General features: G+C 31.8%; 7 non-coding genes across 7 annotated transcripts; all 7 read right to left on the minus strand.

Annotated features, from left to right (window-relative positions):
• Positions 1-9,970: 9,970 nt before the first annotated feature.
• Positions 9,971-10,113, minus strand: LOC128193437 (small nucleolar RNA snoR136). The gene has a single exon (XR_008244659.1). It is a non-coding gene; the product is annotated as a small nucleolar RNA snoR136 (small nucleolar RNA).
• A 254-nt stretch (positions 10,114-10,367) lies between these two features.
• On the minus strand, positions 10,368-10,463 carry LOC128193423 (small nucleolar RNA snoR31/Z110/Z27). Its single transcript, XR_008244644.1, has one exon. It is a non-coding gene; the product is annotated as a small nucleolar RNA snoR31/Z110/Z27 (small nucleolar RNA).
• Positions 10,464-11,152: 689 nt separating this feature from the next.
• Positions 11,153-11,236, minus strand: LOC128193431 (small nucleolar RNA SNORD25). Its single transcript, XR_008244653.1, has one exon. It is a non-coding gene; the product is annotated as a small nucleolar RNA SNORD25 (small nucleolar RNA).
• Positions 11,237-14,717: 3,481 nt separating this feature from the next.
• On the minus strand, positions 14,718-14,814 carry LOC128193424 (small nucleolar RNA snoR31/Z110/Z27). The gene has a single exon (XR_008244645.1). It is a non-coding gene; the product is annotated as a small nucleolar RNA snoR31/Z110/Z27 (small nucleolar RNA).
• A 271-nt stretch (positions 14,815-15,085) lies between these two features.
• On the minus strand, positions 15,086-15,175 carry LOC128193430 (small nucleolar RNA snoR31). Its single transcript, XR_008244652.1, has one exon. It is a non-coding gene; the product is annotated as a small nucleolar RNA snoR31 (small nucleolar RNA).
• Positions 15,176-15,299: 124 nt separating this feature from the next.
• Positions 15,300-15,440, minus strand: LOC128193439 (small nucleolar RNA snoR136). Its single transcript, XR_008244661.1, has one exon. It is a non-coding gene; the product is annotated as a small nucleolar RNA snoR136 (small nucleolar RNA).
• Positions 15,441-15,556: 116 nt separating this feature from the next.
• On the minus strand, positions 15,557-15,640 carry LOC128193438 (small nucleolar RNA SNORD25). Its single transcript, XR_008244660.1, has one exon. It is a non-coding gene; the product is annotated as a small nucleolar RNA SNORD25 (small nucleolar RNA).
• Between the last annotated feature and the right edge of the window lie 11,688 nt (positions 15,641-27,328).

Genomic DNA, 27,328 nt, shown 5'->3' on the forward strand with positions numbered 1-27,328 from the left:
GGCGTTCTGATGATTATGGATTCATTTATCCCCAATCAATTCATGAATCAAATGATTTTGATCAGATCAACATGAATCTGATAAGAAGTTTTGGAAGGAGCAAGAAAATATACTTTTTGCCTTATATATTCGGGTAAGTGAACTTTGTTAACATAATAATGTTCCATATGTGATTTTAATATTTAATAGTTACGTTATTATGAATTTCAGGCGCCATTGGCAACTTCTTGTTATGTCTATGCAAGACAACTATGCTTTGTGGTTCTGTTCATTGCACAGGCCTCCTCCCACACAACTCAGACAAGCAATTGATTGGTAAGAACCTCAATGTTTGGACTTTCTTTGTTATATAAATGAATGCTAAAACCTTTTTTTATATACAGTTCTATTCCAGCAAGTATAATGATGGGTGGGAGATCAATTGTTAATAGTAGAAAGATTGCTTGGATTTCTCTCAAGGTTTGACATATGCTAAAGCCATACTTTGTTATAATTGTTTTATTTTAATGTTATTCACTAACTATTATCAACTGTGATGATATATTGTAGTGTAACAGACAAAATGGGTCATATGAGTGCGGATACTATGTAATGTATTGGATGGCCCATATTATTCGTTCTCACATCACAAGTCGCTGGGAAACGGTAATATTTAACTTTAACAAATTTTGATTTTTTCCCAAATGTTGAATTCATATACACTAATTAATATGAATTGTCTTTTGCAGAGATTCAAGACTATTACACCAGTTCCTGAGAAGTCATTATTATTCATTAGGAACGCTGCTGCGAAGTATATAATTAGATTATACAATAGCTCTTAGATTTAAACATTGCATTTGATTAGATTGAATTTTCTTAGACTTTGTACTTTATTTGATGTTGAAATACATTTGAACATGTGTTTGTTATGTTCAAATTGAATTTGTGTACATGTTTTTATATGCAGGTCTGTTTTTGTGGTAGTGGATATCACAAAAACAGACCTGCAATTTTAAAAAACTGCAGGGGAATATGCCGCGGTTGTGACCACAACTGCGGCCTATAGTGTTTCGTTTTTTTTTTTAAAATGAGACATATGGCCGCGGTTAGTGCTACAACCGCGGCATATACTGCAGTCTTTTGCCGCGGTTTCAACCGCGGCATATCGTGGACAATTTTTTTTTTTTAAATTAATGGATTTAGGCAGCGGTTCCTTGGACAACCGCGGCATATTCGGCAACCTATATACCGCGGTCATAACCGCAGCCTAAAGTGTCTGCCTTACTACCGCGGCTGAATATGTCGCGATTCGTAAACCGCGACGTATAGTGAAAAATAACCGCGGTAAAATCCCCTCGCTGCACTAGTGAATAAAATAATGATAAACAATTTATGTTACCTAGTAGTCTATGGATTTATGCTATATGAAATTGGAGTTAAACATTTTTATGTGAAAAGATATACAATAAATAAAATATTAAAGAACAAAAAGAATATGCTGTAAAATCTATTTGATTGAGGTTTATTTCTTGAATCATAATACACCACTTGAACATGAATTGTATAAAAGAAAAAAATATATATAAATAAGATAAAAGGCATTTTAGGGATTTAGGTGAACTTTGTATAACAAAATAAATAAGAGATTTTCAAATGAAACCAAATTAAAACCAAAAAGAAAAGGGATGATAAATTGTTTACACTATCACATAAGTTATAAGTTTTTTAATAATTTACAATAATAAGTCTGAGGCCAGAGTACAAGATATGACAAATTTGTATATATTTTTATCGTTCATGTAACATCCCAAAAATACAGCAATAAACTATATATTAGAATAATCACATTAATAATAATCCAGAATCAGTCTTACACTAGAGTCGAGCGTACGTTCATGACCGAACAGCCTTACAAAAAGATTACAAATTTAAGCCGTACAAGATAAACAAACCTGACCGAACGGTTTACAAAAGATCCTACCGAATGGTCAGATAAAACAAAAGAGGAGATGACCGAACTATCACCTCGCAATAAAACTACCATCTACTAACCGAACGTTCCTACAGCTCGGTCTTCACTTCCACCTCTACCAAATTTTCTTCTTCCAGCGCCCATTCCAGCCGTTCATCTCCTTCTGCTCACATCCACACGGATGATCATTGCAATGACAAGGACGGACGTTCAAAATCGAACATGACAGGAAAACACAGGGTAAGCTTATGTAATTTAATTCAAGTATAAACATATTTCTCACATTCAAACACATAAGATACATTTCAACATATGTGCAATCAAATCCTATTACTAGACTGACTGTCCGGACGGTATGAAATTTGTGTAGCTACAGGCGTTCGTGCACCCAAGTGATGTAGTAATTGGAATACTCTCATCAGCTGCCACCCGAGGTTAGTCCTATTCATCCAAAGTACCCCTAAGGACGGGACCTCCTGCCGTTTCCACACATGACCTACCCTCCTCTACTTGAGGACGAGTACTCACGAAACATCAAGATGAACTGCTAGCATTAGCATAACCACAGTCATACTTTACAAATCTCAATTCTCAATCTTGAGTCGTTCCTCCTTGGAACGCTCGTACAAATCCACAACATTCCATTCATCTCATATTTTCTTCATCATTCATTATCAATCATCTCAAGTTTGTCTTTCATTACCAATCATTTCAAGTTCATCTTTCATTATTAAACATTTTAATTTCCTCTTTGATCAAAGATTTATAAGAGACAACAATTATCGAACGTTCAATCCTCACTCACGAACACTTGGAACGAGACAGAGAGGTCTCCAGTTCCAGAATAGAATAAGACCGAGAGGGTTACTATCGGATTACAAAAGAAACCGAGGTCAACTGCATACCGCAAAAAGGACTACAACGGACGTTACTTACAAAGTGAGTCAATTAGATGAACTGACCCTTGAGAGTTCTAATCGAACGCAGAAAGAACTAGGCCAAATACTAAAGCTTTAAGCCGGAATCAAATGGACGTATACACTTCAAGACTTTCAAAGAAGAATACTTTAGAAGGATTCACCTGAAGAAAACGAACGCTTAAGAATATTTAGCTTATTTGAATTTACATCAAGAAATCTGAATGTCAGTCAATGACCGAGCACGGTAGATAAGAAAATTCTATTAAAGTTAGACGAACGCTATTTTTCATCAAGATAGATTATATAAGGAAACGAGCACGAGCGCTTGGTGTAAGACCGAGCACTACTCAGTACGAGCGCTTGGTGTAAGACCGAGCACTACTCAGTACGAGCGTTTGGTGTAAGACCGAGCACTACTAAACTTATAACAAAAGGCTTGATAAATATAATAAGATACTATCGAAGTAGTGTTTACGAACAACGGAAATATACCATTATATATATATATATATATATATATATATATATATATATATATATATATATAAATTGAGTTTATCACAGGATACCCAGATACAATTGTGCTTGGCCGAACGCTCAAGCATAGTATTACCACCCGAGGACGCTCGTCCTCAACTAGCATTCTCTCCAGATGAAAGAATCTCGTTTCAACTAGGTTCACCAGGAAAACCGAACGGTCAATGACCGTTCAGTAACGAACGTACACTTTTATATGAGAAATTTCATACCAGACTCATTTATTTTCAAACTCATTTCTTAACATATAGTTTCATAACTTTATACATTCATATCATAATCAACTTTCATACTTCATACAATCCATATCACATAAGTTTCATATATTTCATGCATCAGAACATGGCAACCATCATATAGTCAAATATCACAATAATCATACTTCACTTTAATTTAGTAACTCAACGAACGTTCATGCAGCACAGGAAACATACTAAATTAAATTAAATAAGCTTCCCTTACCTCTGAGCGTGACCGAACGTTCCCAGACACAAAAATAAAATTTCACCACTACCGGTTCCCTACCCTTAACGCTCGATAATTCCAACTACACCAAAAGACAACCCAACACTATTAGAATCACTCATTTTAAGAATGATGATCAACTCACGAACCCAGAACTGGGTTTGCATGTTTAGGAAAATGAACGACAGAGCGAATAGAAAGACTTACCAGCCTAGCTTCACAAACCGAACGGTTTATCTGGAAGCTCTTGACGCCGGAAGTACTTCTACAGTGCCGGAATAGTGATCGGAGGAGAGAAAGTGAGTGTTTTGTCAAAGAGAAGATGAAGAGGATGTAGAGAGAAGGAGGAGAGAAAGGAATTCTTCATAAATCTGAAAAGAGGGTCCATGCAGAGAGTGTGGTAGATTTTTCTGAAAATTCAAGTTTTGCTCCACACGTCAGAACGAACGTCCCCTCTCTAGTCAACACCTGTTTTCCACTAACTGAATTTCGGATCCTTTTCGCTTGACACTTGACGTCCGTCATCTGAGTGTCGAGCCTCCCACTTGACACATGAATTCCACTAAGCGATACGTGCGTGGATTTTACTGGTTCTGACAGTTCACATCTCAATAAAAAAAATTGAATATTATTCATATTTATATTTATACCCACTCAAGGTAGGATTTTATGTAAAAATCAATATAAATTTAGACAATACTCACAAAAACAAGTTTGTCTTTTCTAGTTTAGTTCAAATGTATTACATTTTAGAAAATATAAATCTTTATTTTATCAAATTAAGTCTTTTACAATATGTAACATCATAAAAATTCTAATAATATAAACTCTTAAAGTATTACTTAGTGGGAAACAAAATTTATAAATTATCTACAATAAGATTTAAGTATAATTGCAATCCTTTAAAACGTAATGGATACATTTCTCCAAAACTATAAAATACATCATCACCTAAGGACGTTAGTGACTTTCTCTCACTCATATGTTAAGTATTAATATACAATCATTATAGAAAAGAAATCAAAAACAGACAAAGAAGAAATGTAATGGGAAGCTAATGCATCTAAAAGAAGAAACTCAATATAAAAGAAATAATAACTCATTATAAAAATTACCAAAACATGTGTTTGAAATAAAATAAGTTTTTATTCCAATTCAACTATCCCACTATCCTTAAAGCTTAAATAAACTCTCAAATTATTTCATTCAATAAACATTCTCAATAAAAATCAGCCTAAAAGAACAAAATAGTTCACATTCATCTAAATAAAACAATTATCCAACATCAGTTCACACTTAACTAGTGTATTGAATGGATTCGTGAAACTCTCCACCTGTCACACCCAAATCCTCTAGTGGTGTTCCAACACTCAATATCAATGTCCCTAACCAAGTCATGACAAGGTCAATCCCACTAGCTCGTTAAGTATGATCCTCTTTTATATCATATTGTTTGACATGTGGAGTCTCTTTCGACTCACAGCACTTAAATATCATACCATATGCGAGTGAGATACTAGTAGAGTTATGATAGTCTCTTCTCCCAAAGTTCCTTCAATACATGTTGATATCTTGAATAGTAGTAGTTTCCCATGAACATAATTATTAGAGCTCAACTACACATAACTACTTCAATCCAAGTTGTAAATTTAATCATTTACAAAAGTTTAAGTAGAAAATGTCACCCAACACAATATCTCCACAACTCAGCACTCAAAAACACATAGTCTTTTGTAAAAAATTATCAGTTTTTGCCTAGTGCCCGATAGCTACCACTCAATGCCCACACCCCTTGCAACTATGGCGTCTGACAGTCTTCAAGGCAATCCAACAGTAGCGAGTCAAAGGTTGGTTTCTCAAGAAGTTTACACTAGCACCCAACGATGGGGTCTATGTCCAACGATACATGTAGAAACAAAATTGAAACACGTCTAAAGGCTTTAAATGTAGATATACCAAAAATATCACTCACTCTTATCAATTTAATTCACCATCATGCTCACGAACACAATTAATTCACTACTTCCATCTACTTTAAATTACCATCCATTAATTATACATCACGAGAGGCATAGAAATCCATATTACCTTTAACATATCAAACCTTATTCAAGAGATTCCAATTCTATAGCACATAGCTCATATGAATTTAACTTCCATATAGTATTATCCATTTTAAATCTTTCTATAACTAACTTTCAGCCAAAACCCCAAAAACAAAAATTGAATAAGCTAATAAAAATTCCTTACACTTACATATTTTACAGTGATACATGATACTTCTATAATTTACCTCATTCAAAATTCAAGACAACATAGTAATTCAAGTCATACACACACATTGAAACACTAATTATCAATCTCATATATGTTCTAAAGTTGTTTAACATATCAAATATAGTAAATTGAGTATCAACCATCACATAAAAAATTATTTACATGAGATTTATTAATTTCTCAATATTTGACAAAGACAAAAGCCCAATCATAACTCAACTCCCCTCAATATCATTATGTTCTTCCTTCAACAATTTCAGAATTCTAATATTTATATTTTCTTTATTAAGTCAACATCCAAAACAGTTCTGAATATTTGTTACATCAATCATAATTACAATTCAAACTAAATTTGTCAATCAAATTACATGCATCATAAAACTCCATTCAATTAATTATGAATACGAACAAAATAAAATTAAATGATTAGTTTTCCTTGCCTAACGGAAACTCCTAATAATGTTCCTCCTATAAAACTTCAAAATTTAAGGTTGCTTTATCTACACAAGGAAAAGCCTAATCAATAATAAGAACATAACTCTATGATCACAAATAAATAGAGACCTATATGTAGTGCATAAAAGTTGCATGGAACCGAAAGTAGGTCACATACAATAAGAAAATAAATTTGATTCAAGAAAAAGGATAAAAGTTGAACTTATTTAAAAGAGGAATTTGATCGCTTCAATATACTATTTACTCTTCAATTTCCGTACGGTGTGCTTAGATTTTTAAAAGAATGAGAAATGAAGAAGAAATTAAAAAAGAAATAGAAAAAATTAAACATAACGTGAGAAAACTTACATGAGAAAAAATATATGCCCGTATATTTTCTTATTCTCTTTCATTTTCTTATAATATTCTATTATTAAAATTTGCTGTGTTTATCTACTCGACACACATTCAATATTTTAATTATTTTTTAATATTTTTTATTTGTCATCTACTTGTTTACATATTAACATATTTTATCATCATATCAAGTAATTAAGCATGGAATTGCTATTTGGTATCTTATTTTAAGAGTTGTTCAATTATAGCTTTTTCTTTTTGTTTAACATTGAAAATCGTGTGTTATTTTCACAATAAATCTTAAAAAATATAATATTTTTATTTTACTTTTTATTTTTGTATATAGAAGTTACTTAAATAATGTTTGAGAAATGCAAGAACGGGTTAATTCACAGTCAAACCCAACAGTCGTCCGTAAGCCACTAAATAATAGAGAAACGTTTAATATATTTTTAGCTCCTAACTTCTTCAAATTTCACTTTTTTGACCTAAAAAAAGGTAATCAATCTTAACTCGTGAACTTTTTTCATTTAATTTAGCTCTTTATTGATAAATACCAATATTAAGAAATGGCCATACAGTCATGTTAATAAGGAATATTTTTTAAGTTGATTTTTTTTTTTTCATTTGAAGTTGAAACCAAAATTAGAACTCTTTTAATTACATTTGCTCTAGCTATCTCATGTTCTCAATTTCTTTATACTTTCTGCTCAGAGAACACAATTTGCATTAAATTATAAAATATTGATCAATCAATCTTTTTATCACGAAAAAGAAATGCAAAAGCAAGTATTGGGAGTGGTCCCATAATACAATATAAGAATCATGAAGAAAATTCAAAATTGAATATATTGATGTGAAACGAAATCTATGTAAGACAAGGTGATGAGAAAAGAAATGGTGAAAACTAATTAAGGAAAAAGAAATGCTAAATAGTCTCTAATCAATGGGATGAACTGGTCAAATAGATAAGGAAGTGTGTCTTTGTTAGGAAGTCACGTACTAAATATATGAAGGAAACCACCAATAATAGAGCAAGTCACCACTGGAAACACATGCCTTAAATGTAAATAATTGTTTTATTATGAATAGTTATTTAAACCTAGAAAAAAATTGTATACAACTAAACATAATCTCTTTTTTAATAGAACAAACCTATAAAATAGTTTATATAAATAATTATTTTAAAAATATATAATTTTTTATAATTTTATTGTAGATAATTGTTTTATTAAGTAGATTAATTATTTGAATTTAGGAAAATAATTATTTAAAAAGTATAATTCCAAAAAAATTGTATAAACCAAAAAATATAATCTTCTTTATTAATGTTATAGATGTTCGCTCCTAATCATATTAATTTATTAAACTACATTATATCATTGAATAAACATTTTATCTTAAAATACACTAAAATCCATACCAAACTCAATAGTTTTAATAATTCAAGGAACTAAACATCCTATTTTAAAATAGGGTTAATCCATACCAAACTCAATAGTTTTAATAATTTAAGGAACTAGACATCCTATTTTAAAATAGGTTTAAACCATCGGATATTTTAAAATAGGTTTATACATTCTATTTAAAAATAGGTTTAAACCATCAGATATTTTAAAATAGGTTTAAATCCTCAGAAGGAGAAAAAGAAAATAACCAAGGATTAAATATTGTCATAATTTCTTAAATTAAATATTTTGACATCAACTATTTGTGACAACAAATAAATTTAACTCAATTTTACAAATATTTAAATCTAATTAAGATATTTTACAAATATATAGACCAAAAACAGTTGAAAATACACCATAGGATTTAAACCTTTAAAATACAATTAAATCACAACTAAACTCAATTCAATACTTTGGCTTGTAATATAAATCTTTAATTAAAACTTATTTTTACGTACTAAAGTGTATTTACTCTCAAGGAATTATGTAACTTAGTGATTACCCCAGTATGTATATGGATTCCTATCTACGTATCTAAATCACTATGTTAAACAATTATATAATCATAGCTTTATAAAAGTTACACAACATTGTAACAATAATTCTGAATTATTATAATTATTTATTCTGAGGACTCAACAGATTGCATTCACATAAAATTTCAAAATAATTAACTCAATAATCAAGATAATTCAAATAGTTATATTCCTTTATGAGAAAAACGATGTTTCCATGATTAAATAAAGGAAGGATAGAAACAACGATTACAAATATTTAATTACTATTTATTAACAGGGATAGTATCAACTAATAGCTCATACTTAATTGTTTTATAATAATTATTAGTAGACTTAATTTAACATTATTTTTAAAGTCAAGTAATAAAATAAAATTACAAGTGTAAAAAAGAATTAAAATATTACTTAAATTTTAACTTACGTTCAATTTTTCATTTAAACCTATAAAATCAAGATTAATTTAAAAAGGATATTTTTTATAATTTATATTTTAATTTAATTTATTCAAATTTCATTGTATTAAGATTTTAATAAATAAATAAATTTATATTATACTTTAAATTAACATTTTATTTAATTTTATATTTTAAAATTTTGTTTTTAAATAATTTTAGATAAAATATAAAAGTACATGTGATAGGGTAACAAACACGAATAAAAATTGCTTTAAAGCCACAAACAAATTCTTTGAATCTGCCAACACACCCACAGGCAGCAATGAAACATGCAGTTACCTCAAAACAGAATGGTATTCATTTCAGTAATGGTTACTGAGCTTGCAAAATATAGAACAAAAACCAATTCACTAAACGATGGAACACTGATCATCAACAGTGTAAAAGTAAGCTTCTTAACAAAATAAAGAATGTGAAAACACCAGAGCACTAATGATTGTATATAAGGTCAATAATTAAACTATATCCAGAAATGTATGTGTCAAAATATAGCCATCAAAATATAGACATCACATGTTGGATTACATATATCATCTATTCCACCAATGTTCAAATCAAGATCGTCCTCAAAAACACAATTTCATACACCCAATATTATAGGGGATTTTGTTCCCCGACGTCCAATTGTAGCATCGAAATTGCAACATTGGATAGCGAGGGGAACGCACATCTCGGCTTCAGATAAAGATCGCCAAACACATTGGAAAACGTGCAAGCAAGATTCTCTAAGAAAGCTGAAGCCTTTCAAATAATATACCCCAATCGAAAATTATCGAATCATAATCTAGAAGAGACACAGATAACTCAGTCCCTTACATGTTCAATCAAATGTTTGCAGAAATCAATAACAGCAAAAATATAAATTTGGAAGAAAATTTAATTTAGTTGATCCAACAAGCTTCCACAGCCAAGGGATTTTGGATCTAATCTCAAAAGATTTTGTAATTATCACGAATCTCAATAGTGTAAATAGATCTTCTATTCGAATAGGTACGAAGTACATCATCAGCATGGAAAAGGCATTCTCATCCACAACAGTAATTTGCTGTGTAGGAAGGTGTCCTAAGATTTTTCCAACTTCATCCCATGATGTAACCAACACATAAAGAAATCAAATCTGTTTCCAGTGAACAAATCCTCATATAATGCATATGCCTCAACATATGAGCCCAAAAGGATCAAATCTGTTTGAGTAACAAAGAACTAAAAGAAATAGAACAGTGGCTTAAATTTCCATCACACCAACCCAACACAATTTCTCAGGAGAATGTTAAATGTAATTTTCCATGATACAGAAAACACATTTTCTCAAAGGAGGATCCATGTAAAATGGATATTGTTTACAATAAAACTCAATTGCCTTAAACAAGTACTGTCTTGGACTAAATATGTTTTGATCTAATCTACCAAAAGTTTGATGCTTCTTATCTAAACACCGAGCTTAAAAGCAATACAGAAATGAAATAACTATATAAATTTACAAACTTGTAATCTCAATTCAAAAAATAACATCAAGGCCACCAAAAAATAAGATCCAAGTTGCCAGCTGAAAACACAAAATTAGTTCCTCAACATCCAAATAAATGCAACGCCAAAATTGAAACAGCTGCATAGCGAGGGGAACACTCATCTCGTCCTCAATCAAACAACGAAAAAACTTTGAAACAAATGAAACAACAAAAATAATGATCAATACACACAACAAACGTATCACATTGTATTTACATCACATAATCTCTAAACAAATGTATAAACACCAAGTAGAAAACTTGGAGCAAAATTAGACAACTCAGTCCCTTAGATGTTCAATAATGTTTGCGATCATGGCCGCAAATCATTACAGGTCTGTAGGCTCATCACAGTCGAAAATAGCACAACCCAAGTTATCCAATCGACGAAAAAACGCAGATCCAACATAAAAAATTAAAACTTCGGTAGAAAATTGAATATAGTTGTTCCAGTGTGCTCCCAAAACCAAAGGATTGTGGAAAAGATATTGAAAAACAACACAAAAAACTTTTGCTTCAAGGGAACGAGTCGAATGGGAATGGAAGTAATCCGCACCGACCAGATAAAGAAGCCTATGGCTAAATAGGGCTGAAAAGTTGAAGAGAGGAAAAGGAACGCGAAACCCTAATTTCATATACATAGGTTAAGAAGAAGAGGCAGGGCCAAGTGAAAGGGAAAGTGTGGTTTATATAGTGAGGAATGAAATGATATTCGGGAGTTATCAGCGATTCATGTGCAATATAGTTTGGCAACCAATTTTAATGTAGTAAATTAAACTTGCGTTTGTGTTTAGATATTTCATTGTGAAATTCTATTTTAATATATTTTTAAAATACTATTAATTCAATTAATTATTCTTCAATAAATATATATAAAATATTAAATAAAAATATATATTCTTTAATTATGATTATATTTTATTTTTTTTATTTTTTCCATATTTAAAATTAAATTCCCTAATTTAACACCAATAATAATAATTTCAAGTTTTATCAACAACTTTTATAAAAATATTTAACAATTACTTAAACATAATTGATAATCTAAAAAACTATTATTCTAGATTTATATTTCTAATACACTATTTAAAATAATTAGCATTTGTTTCCATCAACATTAACATTTTTTTTACAGTACATTGTTCAAAGAAATTTTAAACATGTAAATTCACATCAATTTACTCAATGATATTTTAAATTTTAAATTCTTTCAATCACACAAAAACTTAGTATAAACAAGCAAAACCAGTCATTCAAATCAAGTTATAAGCTTTGATGGGTTGAGTATGCATATAATGAGGTGAATAACCCATGGGTTCAAAGATTTCTCCATTCTTCTTAGACAAATGTGACTTAGTTGCAGACACTAATGACTTTTAATAGTTATGATATTTTTGTTGATTTCGTTGTGAAAATGTTAGAATTTGAAGGTAAATCTTTTTGTTATTTATTTGAGTGGATTTAGAGGTAGGTGAGAATGAATTTGGAAGTAAATTTTTTAATTTGTCACATCAATCAAATCTTACATTAATTCTCACAAATTTTACTTTCAAATTCACTTTCACTTATATCCAAATCGACTCAAATAAACAACAAAAAAATTTACTTTCAAATCCCTTCAATAGAGAACTATTAGGGACAAGTTTGCACGTCTTCCTCTAATGACAACAATTCTAAATTTACGTTGTGTTAGGCTGAATGGATTACACTATTTATGGTGATTGAGAGAGACAGATTACAAATGAAAATCGTGTTCGTTTTAACAAATAGCAAGTAATGGATGACGATGGATTTGCAGGATGAAGGGTTTATTCCATCTTCGTAGAAGCCGTGCGATTTTGAGTGGATTATGAGTGAAATACCTCATTTCCCTCCTTTCATTTCCTTGAAGCCATACACATTCCAAGGTTTCTCACACCCTTCAAGGTTGGCCAACTTGCATAAAGAGCTGTGTGAGGGAGTAGATGTTGAGGACGAAGATGATGGAATAATGTGAAGCAATGGAGGTTCATCAACGAAGAAGATGAGTTGAAGAAGAAGTGTGTGTATTCGAATACAGGGAGAGCATATTCAGTTTCAGAGAGAGTTGTAATCGTTTCCATGGAAAGTGCATTATGTTCATCAACCTATGTGTGCAAAGTGATGAAGCCTTGTATTCAGTACCAGGGAGTGGATTCAGTTTCGGCTTTGTGTGCAAAGTGATGAAGCCTCGTATTCGGTTCCAGGAAGAGTGGATTCAGTTTCAACTCTCTGTGGAAAGTCAAGAAGCCTCGTATTAAATTCCAGCCATAGTGGATTCGATTCAAGCTCATGTGCAAATTGATGAAGACCTCGTATTCAGTTACGAGACTTGCTATAATCAAATGCAACGCTTCAATTTCAATTTCATGGTTTTGTTATTGGATTCCAAAACCTGATTTTCATGGCTTTCTCACTTGTTTATTTATTTTTGTAGTTAAAAAATAACTATTTCATTTTACTTAAATACATTTATTTTTCATTTTAAAAATTAATTTTTACTTTTTTTTCTCCTTACAATATTTTTCATTTTTAAAATTATCATTTTATATTACTTTTACTATTAAGGATATTTTGGTAATTTTTAATTTCTACCAATTAATGAATATTTTATCTGTCACATCAATTAATTCTAACATTAATTTTTATAAATTTTACTTTCGAATTCACTCTAACTTACTTCCAACTCGTTTCAAAAAATAACAATCAACTCATTCTCAAATTCCTTCCAATCCATTTTTTTCTCTCTTCCAAATCTTTCATCTAAAATGAGCATTACATTAGACCGTGTTCGCGTTTGAGGATTTCTTATTTATGAAGATGGGAAAGGAGAAATCTACTTGTTCTTTTCCACTTTATTAGCATAGATTTGGAAGCGCGGATTTATTGATGGATTAAAGGATTTCCTTTCATATATGCAAAGATTTGAGGGTCTCAAATGTGATTTTACAAATCTAACATTTTTTTAATTCTCTTTCTTCAAACTTTTTTACATGTTTTTTTAGATGTTATGTCATTATTACACACATATATAGTTATAATAATAAAAATAAATAATAATATATTAATTTTTTTAATTATATTATTTCAAATAATTTTTATAAAATATATATTACATATAAATATCATTTTATATTATTATTATTAAGGATAATTTGTTAACTTATATTTTCTATCTATTAAAATATTTTTATTAATCTATCATATCAATTAAATATTTCACAAACATTCATAAATTTTACTTTTGAATCTACTCCCAATCATCTCAAAATCTCTTTAAAAAACATCTATTCGTTTCTTTTTCCTCAAATTCTTTCACTAAAGTAAACATTACCTTAAAAATGGATTTAAGGAATGAATTTGAAGGAGAGAAACGAATGAATTTTGAAATTTGAAGGAAAAGATAGCCTTGTTTGTTTTAAAGGAGTTGGAAATGTAAATGAAAGGGCATGAAAGTGTGTAAAAATTTAAGATTACAAATTTACTCTTTGGTGATACATAAAAGTTTTATGTTTCACTTGTATAATTAAGATGGAGTGAGGTGATAAAAAAGTTAGAACCTATTACGTTTTTAATTTATATTTTTTTTACTTTTTGTTTAACTTCTGGCTTTAGAAAGTCTCTTTATTTAATAAATCTTCATAGAAAACGTTTTGTTGATGTGGTGCTATTGAATTACTACTTCTGTCTTTTGTTTGACGGGTTTCATTATGCTAGGTTAATCTCCAGGCAATAGGTCGAAAGTTCTCATCCTAGAAATACAAAATCTCATTAACCTTTTCTAAGATAAGAGAGATTTAGAAATTTTGGTTGAAAGAGGACTACATCGTCAGCACGGAAAATTCATTCTCATCCACAGCAGTTGTTCTGCTGTGTAGGAAGGTGTCCTAAGATTTTTCCAATTTCATCACACAATGTAACAAAAAACGACAAAACAGAGTTTCAACAACCGAAAACAAATTATTATGCCATGCCTGCATCCTCCTTTACCTGTTACTGATATTAGAATGGTTGGAACAAAAACAAAACACCGAGGATACACTTAAGCAATAATTATCTCATATTAGGTCAAATTATAAAAAATGTATTTGTTTCCAGATGGGCAAAAACATCCTCAAAACTTTTTTAAGGTGGCAACACAAAGTATGGCACCAAAGAAACTCTGTAAGCATGCTTGCTTCAAAAAATATGCAGATTCAGAAGCATATAATTATTTTTACCATCACTCATAATTACTCAGATCAAGTGTTGGATTATATATTTTGCTTCATCCTAATCTACCAACATTCAAATTTTAAACCAAGATAGATCTCAAACTATGAGAAAACAAAAATTTACAAAAACCAAGTCAGTAGCTAGCAAATGACAAAATAATAACCCTAACATTATGAAAACTCAAAAAGGGGATTTAGTTCCCCGACGTCCAAATGCAGCATCAAATTGCAACAATGGATAGCGAGGGGAACACGCATTTCGGCTTCAATTAAACTACGCAAAACACTTGAAACAAGTGCAAGCGAAAATCTCAAAGAAAATTAAAGCCTTTCAAAGATTAACACCCAATTGAAACACAACTAAAAAGCAATACACATGAAAAACGAAACACATTGGTTCCATAACCAAACGTAAAATCATTAAAAAAAAAGCTGGAAGCAAAAATAAAGAACTTAGTCCCTTGGATGTTCAATTATGTTTGCGATCATAGCCGCAAATCATTACAGGTCTGTAGGCTCATCACAGTTGAAAATAGTGCAACCTAGGCTATCCAATTGACGAAAAAAATCCTAACCCAGAATAAAAAACTAAAGCTTTGGTAGAGAAATGAATTTAGTTGCTCAATTTGCTCCCAAAACCAATGGATTGTGGAAAATATATTAAAGAACAACACAAACAACTATTGCTTCAAGGGAACGAGCCGAATGGGAATGGAAGTAATCCGCACCGACCAGATAAAGAAGCCTATGGTGAATTGGGGTTAGGAAAATTGAAGAAGAAAAAGGAATGAGAAACCCTAATTTTGTGTGCAGAGGTTAAGACGAGATACGGCAGGACGCTAGGGATAAGTGTCGTTTATATACTGAGGATTGGTCTGAGGAACGGACCCTCTTATTTGCGCGTTAATAGCGGGGCATAACGGTCGTAAAAAATTTAATTGTATTTATAATTCTTTTAACTTTTATTTATTTTTAAATAAATTATTATAATATACATATAGGTTAATTTACTTAATTCTTTTATAATATCAAAGTCATATTGATAATGAAAATTTACTTTCTCATTTTTTATACAAACAACACATGTCTTTTAAATTCTAACGTTAAATTAAAACCATAACCTCATTCTGTGAAGAATTGGTCAATTTTGTTAAATTTAAAACCGTCTCCTTAAACGCCTCAATAATCTGATATCATTGTTTACTCCAGAGCGTTTATCAGCCTAGATTATGTTTCTGTGGATCTCCAAGGAGTAATGGGCCCATCCCACAGGAATAAATTTCGGCCTTTTCTTCCTCCACCTCCGTAATTTTCAACTACATCCCATAACTTTCAAAATGCCTATTTACTCCTTTATTAAAATGACTTTTGAATCGTTTCATCTGAAAATCTGTCGAACAAGTTTCTCAAAACATTATGTTTTAGAGTTTTTAAAATACAATTTTTAGAATGAAAGAAATTCATTTTGTAACAAGTTTTTTTATAATAAAATTTCTAGAATAACCTTTCTGGAATAATATAACACCTTTCGAAATAATTTTTCCAAAACAATCTTTCAAAAACACATGAAATATGTTTCGAAATGAGTTTTCCAAATCATATTTTTGAAACATAAACAATAAATTTTGAAATGAAATTTTTAGAGCATTATTTTCTTAAAATTAGTTATTTTCCTCTACTCTAAAGAATAAAGATATCATAAGGATGACATAGTATTTCGATTTTAAATTTTTTAATCGTTAATATTAATTATTTGAAATATTATTTATTTTAAAATTTAAAATTTTATCATGATTTTATTTTTCCAAGCGTCTTATAGGATTGAAAGAGAAAATATATTTAAAATATCTTTAATTTCAATTTTCAAGTAATGTAGAACCATTTATTGTACTAGAAAAAATATTCACTAATTCAAAATATTTCAAAATAGACATTGCAATATATAAAAGTCTTTAAAATTGAGTGTATGTAAAAGAAAACAAAATTAAATTTTGATTGGTTAATTTAAAAGTGAAAAAATGTATTTGCAAAATCTAAAATTTGTAATTACATTTTCATATTGCATAAGAAAATTCTTTCAATGAAGTGTCATATAAGATTTTGTAATTGAAAAAAATATATTTTACTCGAACTACCGAAGAGTGATTCTTCCTACACCTCACGCACTTCGTCCTGCACCTCCAAAATATAATTTAATTCCAAGTATAGCCTTTCACAGTCAAAATTGATTTTTAAAAAGTTTGACTTAAACTTTAACTCTTCCCTGCCTGCCGCATTTCAAACTCAAAACCTACACCCCCTTTCCAAATCACCCCTCCCTCTTTTTCTCTCCGTCTTCCTTCGCCATTCTTCTCTCCCCCGTATCCTCTACCACCACTGTATTTTGTCTCCGCCCTCCCTCTTGTGCAAGCGTTCGTCCTTCATGCCAAGACTCTACGTTCGTCCGCGTTCGTCTTGTCATGGCCTCACAGATCTGAGCTGTTTCTGGCGTCCAGTTTAGTACCATTGCATTTTGTTTTGTTTGCTGTCATATGCATGTGCCTGTGTGGCTGGGTGTTCGCTTCGTGTGCTGGTTCGGTTCGTTCGTTCGCCGGAGAGCTTAAACGCCGTTGGAGTTGCGGTCAGAGACGTCCGCAGTTGGAAGTGCGGAAAGGTGCAACGCATTTCGAACTGCGGAAAGCAAACGATCTGCGGAAAGCGCAAACCGCAGTTCGATGTGCGAAAAGCGCAGATGCAACACCGCATTTCGATCTACGGCGGCAGACTAACCGCACATGGAAGTGCGTTAGCTGTTTGCCGACTTTCAAAGTGCGGTTTATAAATTCTTTTATTAGGTTTTATAATTTTTTTATTAGGTTAGTATATATTTTTGTTACTAGGTTTTATTTTTATTAGGTTAGTATAATAAATTTAATTTTTTCTATTAGTTGTTAAATTAAATAAAAAATAATAACATAATACAAAAAACATAAAAAAAAGCATTGCAGGAATATAACTAAAAAATCATTAAATAAAAAAAAAATGCATGAAATAAAGAAAAAAAAAATTAAACAAAAAAAGCATGCATGAAATAAAAAAAAATTAAACTACATATGACAAACCGCACTTCAAAGTGTGGCCTAAAAAATAAAAAACACACTTCGAAGTGCGGCCACTGCTTTCCGCACCTCGAAGTGCGGTTACGAGAATAAATTCAGTTTTGACTTTTTATTAAATGAAGGGTAAAGAAGTAAAATTGGGGGTGCAAGATGAAGGCAGTGAAGTGTAGGAAGAATCACTCACTACCGAAACTTAAATTATTATTTCAAATTACTTAATTTCAAATACTTCTAAAATGTCAATGTAAAACACTTTTAGATTATACAATACCCAAAAAAAACTTTGAAAATCTGAAAATTCATTATTGTTATGAAATAAAATAAAAAGGACAAACCAATCATTTTTTAAAATGAGACTGCAGGAAGAAATCACAGGCATACAGAAAGTAAAAAGCCTATGTATAAGCTTGAATTTATTAGCTCTGACTTTTACTTTCTGCACTTCCATAATTTTTATTTTCATATACTTCAATAATTTTGAAAATTGCCATTTTACTTTTTGAAAAAATAACTTCCTAAATGTATATTTAGAAAATTTTCCGAAAGAGATTTTTCAGAATTTTTGAAATAAGATTTTCAAAATGATATTTTTGAAACAGATTTTTTGGAATCAAATTTTCAGAACAGATCTTACGGAATCAAATTTCTATAATAAAATTTCCAAAACATATATATCAGTTATCTGGAATATTCCTACATGAAATGTATTTACGTTTTTTTTTCTTTACCGTGATGGGTGCTGGAGTGTTTTATTATCATCGTGGAGATGCAGTTAACAATTGTGGGGGTACAATAAGGAATAGCCTTAGACTCCTGTTATTTACTCACTGTTTTTCGCTAAATGTACTCCCAATTTCTTTCTTTCCTAAATACACATTCATCATAATTTTCTATTCAAACACTTCACTAGATATTACTCGCTACACACGGCCTTTTATTTATTTATTTTTTAATTTTCTGTTTTCACTCCTCCAACACCGTGATAATGCATACAATACATAAAAGTTTACTGTTAAGATAATTTTCTTTAGGAACATGTTTTTCTTTATAACCAAAGACATTAATATTTTGGCTATTGCAAAAGTTAATTTTTGTAATTATAAAAAGGTTTAAACCCTCATTTGGTCCTCATATTTGTGTTTCAATCTCAAGTGGATCATCGTGTTTTTTTCGATCTCAATCGGGTCCTTAAACTTGTTAAAATGAGCCAATTAAGTCCTCTCCGTTAATTAATCAGTAACGTCGTTTGCCTTTGATTACGTGGTGCACAGATAATGAGCTTAGTTTAAAATATTTAAATACGTGTGGATAATAGTTTTATGAAAAGAATATATACGTGGCAGGGAATGAGGGAAGTAGTGATTTTGAGTGGTTTTTTTTAAGTTAAACAGAAAAACTAAAATGAGAATTAGGGATTTCATGAGTGAGTGTGAGAATTAGGGCTGGGTCGACTTTGCGAAGACGAAGACAATCACGTGGTGGTGGAGGAACGAAATTGAAAGTGGAGGCCAATTAAGGTTAGTATCCTATGTTTTCCGCTTTTGGCCTTTACAAATATGTAGTTATTTTGCTTTGTTTATGCTTTGTTGTGGTCCCGAATTTGTTGCGTTGTGGTCCCGATAGTGCTATGTTTTTGCGTTTAGGTTATAGTTGATTTGGTACTGTTATTCTGTGATGGGTCCCGAGATTGGTATGGGTTATGCGTCCCGAGATTGGTATGTCACTGTTTGTTGAAATGTGTAGAGTGTTGTGGTCCCAAAAGTGCCTTTATGAATTGTTTATAAGTTGTGGTCACCTTTTCTGTCTGAGTGTTTCCTTAGTGGGGATGTTAGTTTGTTCCCCTGTCTCGTTGATGTTTGACTGTTTGCTTAGTTAGTAAAAAGAGAAATAATAATATTCTCCCCCCAATGTACAGGTGTTAAAAGCTTGTGGTTGAATTATAATATTGCATGACTGAACATATTAAAGTTGTGGTCCATCATTGTGGGCATTTTGTTAGTGATGAGAATGGAAATTTAAAATTTGATGGCGAGATAGCAGAATGGTCTTGTGATCCAGATCTGTGGTGCTATTTTGGAATATTAGCTTCAGTGAAAGACTTATGTTATATAGACATAAAAGAACTTTGGTACAGTTTAGGAGGTCAGTCAGTGGTGCCAGATAGGTTAGAATTATTGACTAATGATAGGGGTGCTATGCATGTGCTGAATATAGCAAGGTTAAATGATGAAGTTCATTTGTACGTGGTTCATAATACCATGGAACCACAAATAATAGAAATGATTGATTGGGTTGATGGTGATGGGGTTGATGGTGATGTTAATGATGAAGTTGATGTTGCAAGAGAAGTGGAGGGTGAGCCTGAGGGTGAGGTTCATGGTGATGTTGAGGGTGAGGTTGAGGGTGAGGTTGAGGTTCAGCCTGAAGTTGGAACAAAAATGGAGGAGGGTCACTGTGAGGATAAGGTTGAGGGTGAGGCTTTGGAACAGAAATGGAGGAGGGTCACTGTAAGGATGAGGTTGAGGGTGAGGGTGAAGTTGCTAAATATATTGAGCATGTGGAGGATGGTGAAGTACATCATGTAGAGGAGGTTGAGGTACATGATGTAAATGATTTTGAGCTGGAAGATGTAGAAGATGATGAGATTGAGGATGATCATGTGGCTGAGGATGATGGTGAGGATGACACTGGAGATGATGGTGAGGATGAGTCTGTGAGTGAAGATGGTCAGGATGAAGATGTAGATGAGTCTGTGAGTGAAGAAAGTCTAGTTGATGTCAACATTGAGTGTGACATTGGTAGTTGGGAACAAAATATGAGGGAAGAACAACCTGTCAGTCCAGTAGGTGAGTCATCAAGGACAATTGATAATGATTCCATGCATGATGTTCGTGGCTTGTCTAACACTGAGTGAGTGTCAGATGAGTTGGATAGTGGTCTAGATAGTGAGGACGATGATGATTCCATTCGGAGAACTTTGTTTCCCACATTTAGCATGCCTAAAAGTTTGACAAATTATAAATGGGAAGTAGGAACCTATTTCACTGAGAAAAAGGAATTTACAGAGGCCATTAGGATTTATGCACTGAGTAATGGAAGAAATTTGAAATTCATGAAGAATGACAAGAAGAGGGTTGTTGTGAAATGTTTGGGGGGCCACGGGAAATGCAAGTGGTATGCTTATTGTGCCTACAGGTCTGGTGCCAAGTCATGGCAGCTAAGAAAAGTTATTGATGATCACAGCTGTAGTACAGTTTGTAATGTGAAGTTGATGACTTCTAAGTGGTTGAGTCAAAGGATGGAAAAATCTGTCACAGAGAACCCTAATATGAAGGTGATGGACATTAGGGACAAAGTAAGTAGGAAATGGAATGTAGGAATCTCTAGGTTTTGGTCAAGATCTAGATTCAGTCCTAGATCACAATCTGACACTCTTGTGAACAACATGTGTGAGGGGTTCAACATTGTGCTAGTTAGTAGTAGGTGTAAGCCACTTATCAATATGTTAGAAGACATTAGGATTTACATCATGAAGAGATGGGCTATGAACATGACAAAAATGGGTTTGTATCAAGGTTCTGTATACCCTAAGGTTCTCAACATATTTGAAAAGCAGTCATGGTTAACCAGATATTGGTTACCAAGGTAACTTCACACCCACATTTAATTTCTACTCATCATTAAGAACATGGTGCTAACTGTGTTGTCATTTTTGTGCTCATGACAGATGGTCATCACATCAATTATTTGAAGTCTTACACATTTCACAATTTAGGGAGCAATTTGTTGTCAATATTGAAAACAAGGATTGCAGTTGTAGAAAGTGGTTAATAACTGGAATTCTCTGCACTCACGCAATAACAACAATGAAATTCTTGAATTTAAATGCAGAAGACGACATTGGTCATTGGTTTAGGAAGTCAACTTATGAAGAGACCTACAACACCATCATTTATCCTATTAATGGTCAACTTGTTTGGGACATAACTTCATATCCAGATGTATTACCCCCAAAGAAGAGGACAGTGCCAGGAAGACCCAAGAAGAAACGAAGACCAGAGCCTTGGGAGTTGAAGAAGAATGACACTAAATTAAGAAAGGGTGGGAGCAAAAAAACTTGTGTTGTCTGCAAACAACTTGGACACAACAAAAAATCATGTCCATAACGACCTACAACACAATCTGTGCCTCCACCAGATGTGTCTGCTGACCAACCTACTCAACAAACACAACTCACAATCCCTCCACCAAGAGATGTGCCTATTTCTCAAGAGTTAGCTGAATGTCCTTGTGATGAATGAAGTCATATTTAATCTATATTGATGAAGGACCAATGTATTATCACTTTTTTTTGGTGTAATGTGTATTGCTCAAGACATATTTAGTGATGAAGACAATGTAGTATAACTTTTGTTTTGGTCTATGTGTACTTCATGAAGACATATTTGGTGTAATTTGTATTGATGAAGTAATATCAGGTTTATTTTCTTATGTTATTGACTGAGTAAGATTGATGAAGTAATATCAGGTTTATTTTCTTAGGTTATTGACTGAGTAAGATTGATGAAGTAATATCAGATTTCTTTTGTTATGTTAATATCAGGTTTGTTTTGTTATCTTATGCACTGAGTAAGACAAAGTTGCTATCAGTTTTTTTTCTTAAATGATAATGAAGTCCATCTTTTATTCATGTCGTCATCATATGTTTATGATGTTTAACAAAGTTTCTTTCTGATGTTACCTTTGCACTTCCTTTAACAACTACAACCCATATGAAATTTCATTAATCAAATAAGACAGTATTAAACATCATTACAAGTCAACTTTATATTTAAAAGAGACAACAACATTCCAAACATCCTTCCAAACATCAAATTACATTCATATAAACCTACTTTCATCATACTTTCATCAACCTAGTTTCATCAACATTGATATCACAATTACATTACAAATACATGTAAGAAACACCATCCCCATTAAAACCTTCATCCTTTTCTCCAAAATAAGTACACTTTTCTCCAAACAGCCAATTCTCAGCTTTTCAACATCTCTTTCTTCCATCTTCGTCACACTTTGTTCCATCTTCATCAAACTTCTACCCACTTCTTCATTCCTTGCACTTGCACTACTGTCTTCTAAATTCACCACATTTCGAGAATCAATTACTTCTTCAGTGCACCACTCAAAAAAGTTGCATCCAACGAAATCTTCACTCCCACCCTATGGAACAACAAAACACACTCCCTCGTCAACGAAATCAAAACTCCTACCCTGTGGAAAATCAAAACCATACAATAACTCACAAAACTGCTTCCATTAAACTCACCTTGAAGTTAGAGCAAGCCCAAAAGCTTTTGCCCTTGTTTTTAGGGGTTCTGGCAACGCGAAAGACTGCAGGCCGACCACAAAAGCAACTGGGTTTTACACCCAAACTGGTCCCATTGGCAGAACTATGTTGAAAGCCCCATCCCGTGCATTTGCAAGAAGAAGAAGAACCAGACATTTCGTCACTTCAACACTGCTTCCAGAACTCTTCCTAATGAAAACGGAGATGTTAAACACTTTCAAAATGAGGGTTCTCTCTAAATATTAAGTTTTAGGGCTAACAACATCACACGTGGCAATCTATTCACACAACACAACGCCAATCAAATTTAATAAACAATGCCTCGTCAGCTAAAACAAATTACACCTCAGCACAGGCAAACAGAGTTACTGATAAATTAACGGATGAGGCTTAATTGACTCATTTTAACAAGTTTAAGGACCCGATTGAGATCGAAAAAAACACGATGACGCACTTGAGATTGACACACAAATATGAGGACCAAATGAAGGTTTAAACCTTATAAAAAATAGAGAAATTAAAAGATAAATATGTGTAAAAATTGGTTAGGTGTGAAAATAGTATCTTTTTTATTAATATTTCACATAAATTATATATTATATATTATTAAGACACATTTACCTAATTATTCTATGACTTCATAATTAAATGTGAAAGCTCAACATACAAATAATGAAAATATTAGCTTGCTTGAATAAGTAAAACGTTCAAGTTACTTTAGCATAGTTTTGTTACGTAAGCACAAGATAAATATAACTAAAACTCAATTATGTTTTCATTATTATTAAATCACTGATTTTTTTTTTAAGATTGTGGTTCCTACTTTTTATTTGTAATCTCTTAAAAGTTAGTTAAGTCATTTCATTTCATTTTAAATGAGTTTTGTCTTTTAACGCAAACAAGATAATTTTTTTTTACAGATAACATTCTTATTGGATTGGAGAGTATATTTGGAACTCCTTGAAATATTGGAATTCGTTATATTATCGCAATAAATATGTACTGTCTAAATGAATAGAATTTCAAAAAAGGATGGAACCTTGTATATAAGTGGATCGATCACTATTCATGATCATATAATTTGTATGGTAAATATTCAATCCTTCAGTATCTATTACATATAACTTATGTATTTTAAATTTTATATACATATATAACTCCATATTCTATTACATGCATAAGAGTTGGGACAAACTGTCCATGTTGATGAGGTTTTTCAACAAACTCATCTTTGAAATAGATTTGGACAGTTTGTTGATGAAAGGTCTCAGAGGACCCATGTAAACATATAATTTTAATATTAGGTTTAAATCCTCGAATGATCATCGTATTTGTAGGGGAATCTCAAGTGGGTCATCGTTTTTTGAACTGTCAAAATTTGGTCCATATACTTGTACAATTGAGCCAATTTTGCCATCTCCGTTAAATTTTGACAAACGGCATTAAACGGTGATGACGTTGCATTGTTTGATTTTGTGGAATTTTTATTTAAATTAAAGGATTATGAGATGACAAAATTGAAATGATTTATGTTAAAATAATAGATTAGGGATTGAAAAAGGTCAAGGAAAGAGTGAATTGAAAAGGAAATTAGGGATTTGGAATTCGAAGACCATTAACCACCGCGCGTTCTTCATCCAGTCAGGCCATGGGTTTCGCCGTCGACCGACGGTCGCGATCGGAGCTTCACCGGCGGTCGCGGTCAAAGCTTCGCCGGCAGTTGACTCTTCGTGTTCTTCATCGCCATGACTGGTTTATTGTGATTCTGCATTTATTAATGAGAAACCAAAGATTTGCGAAACTGATATATCTCTTGAGATGATCCTTCGGTTGTTTATTTTGTACTTTATTTTTTAAGTAAAAATTGAAGATATATATGATTTGAGATTCTCTTCAAATAACCATCATATGGATACATTGGGAAGGACGTAGGGGGCATGGTTGTTTGTTCTTCTCTACAGCTTAGCCTTTTAAAAATCTTTTTTGTCATATAGTAGTTTTTAGAGCAAAAAAAAAAATCACTACATAGGAAGATATGGAAAATCAATCTTTTATTTCATACTTTCTACAACTTCTGGATCTATCCTTTGTCCCGAGTATTATGCTCGAATAACTAGCAGCTAGAACCATTCTTCAAACATCATGATTCTTGAAGTTAAACCTATAAAAAAGAAAACAACCTCTCCCAATGGAAGTCACAGGCCAATCCTGTACTTTAAAGCAAATTGCTTTTAATTTGAGACACAAATCAACAAAGTTTGATGCCATTAGGTGGAAGTTGAGACATTGAAGGACTCGTAGAAGCACCTTTAGGCAAGACTTGAATCATATTAATCATGGAAACAAAAGAATAAGCACAAGGAAATCCATTTGTTGTAAATGAATTGTGTTGAAGAAAATGTTATCTTCATTCTTTCATAATGTCATCATGACCAAATCACTATTAACAAGGATTTGTCTTTGTTGCCACAACTATTACCTTACTTTCATCTTCGTCTTTGCTGAACTACTATTATTTTATTAACATTTATCAATTATCGTTATCGCTGCTCCTGAAATTGTTACGTTACATAAACATTAATCCACACATATATAATGTAATTGAATTTGACATGTATACGAAAATTTATGTTATCTTGGCATGGTTTATTGAACCATGTGACTTGACCTTGATCTAAGCTGTTATATTAAAACTATTCATTGAAGTCATAAAGTTAGGCAAAAAATTAAGAGTTCATAATTTTATTTATAGGTTCGGCAGACAGAACAATGAAATTTTGGGATTTAGATGATAAAATAACAGAGTATAAAATTGCCCTAAACATGTTATATTAACATCACATTAACACATTCAGATCAAAAACAGTTGAAGCAAAATGAAAGAATAATGTGCGTATCTCTTGCCATTGCAATTTTGTAATCCAAACACAGACAACTTTGTTTTATAAACCTTAACTCACTCAAACTCGATGGTATATTTTCTGAATAGAGGAGTAAGCTTAATGATCAAAGTTGAGAGTAACCCATTCCCTTATATAAAGTCTGGCCATCACAGGTTCAAAATAAATGAGCTTTACGTTTAAAAATTAGTAACTGCTCCATAACCTCTATGCAGTTAAAAAGATAAAAATAATGGCTTAATGGACCACTTTATGTTCCTTAAAAATAGGAACTGAAAATGCTATGATATTTATTTTATATTTAAAAATAATGCTAACATTTTCCCACTTGGTCCATTTATCCAATTATTAACCACAATAAGTGACATAATACATACAAGTCATGACGATAGGTCCTCTGATAGTGAGTGTTATCTTCCATGTACCACAATATATATATATATATATATATATATATATATATATATATATATATATTTCTCTCAACATTAGCTCTCAAGTTAATGCATAAACCATATGTTTATACTAGATTAAAGCTAAATGATATCTTCTCAAAATAAATATGCACAAAAACATATGAGAAAAACATCAAACTAAATAAGAGTTTCATTGAAAATAATAAATGTACTGGTAATGAAATTACATCGTGGAACCAAGTCCCATTTGCACTACATGATCCTTAAAATTCTTTGGTGGCATGCCTTTAGTTAAAGGATAAGCAATCATCAACTCAGTGCTTATGTGTTTAATGACCACTTTCTTTTCCTTAACACGTTCTCTGATGGCTAAGTATTTGATGTCAATGTGCTTACTTCGACATCCACTTTTATTGTTCTTAGCCATAAACACCGCAGCAGAGTTGTCACAGTAC

Source organism: Vigna angularis, chromosome 7, assembly GCF_016808095.1.
Source record: "Vigna angularis cultivar LongXiaoDou No.4 chromosome 7, ASM1680809v1, whole genome shotgun sequence".
NCBI lineage: Eukaryota > Viridiplantae > Streptophyta > Magnoliopsida > Fabales > Fabaceae > Vigna > Vigna angularis.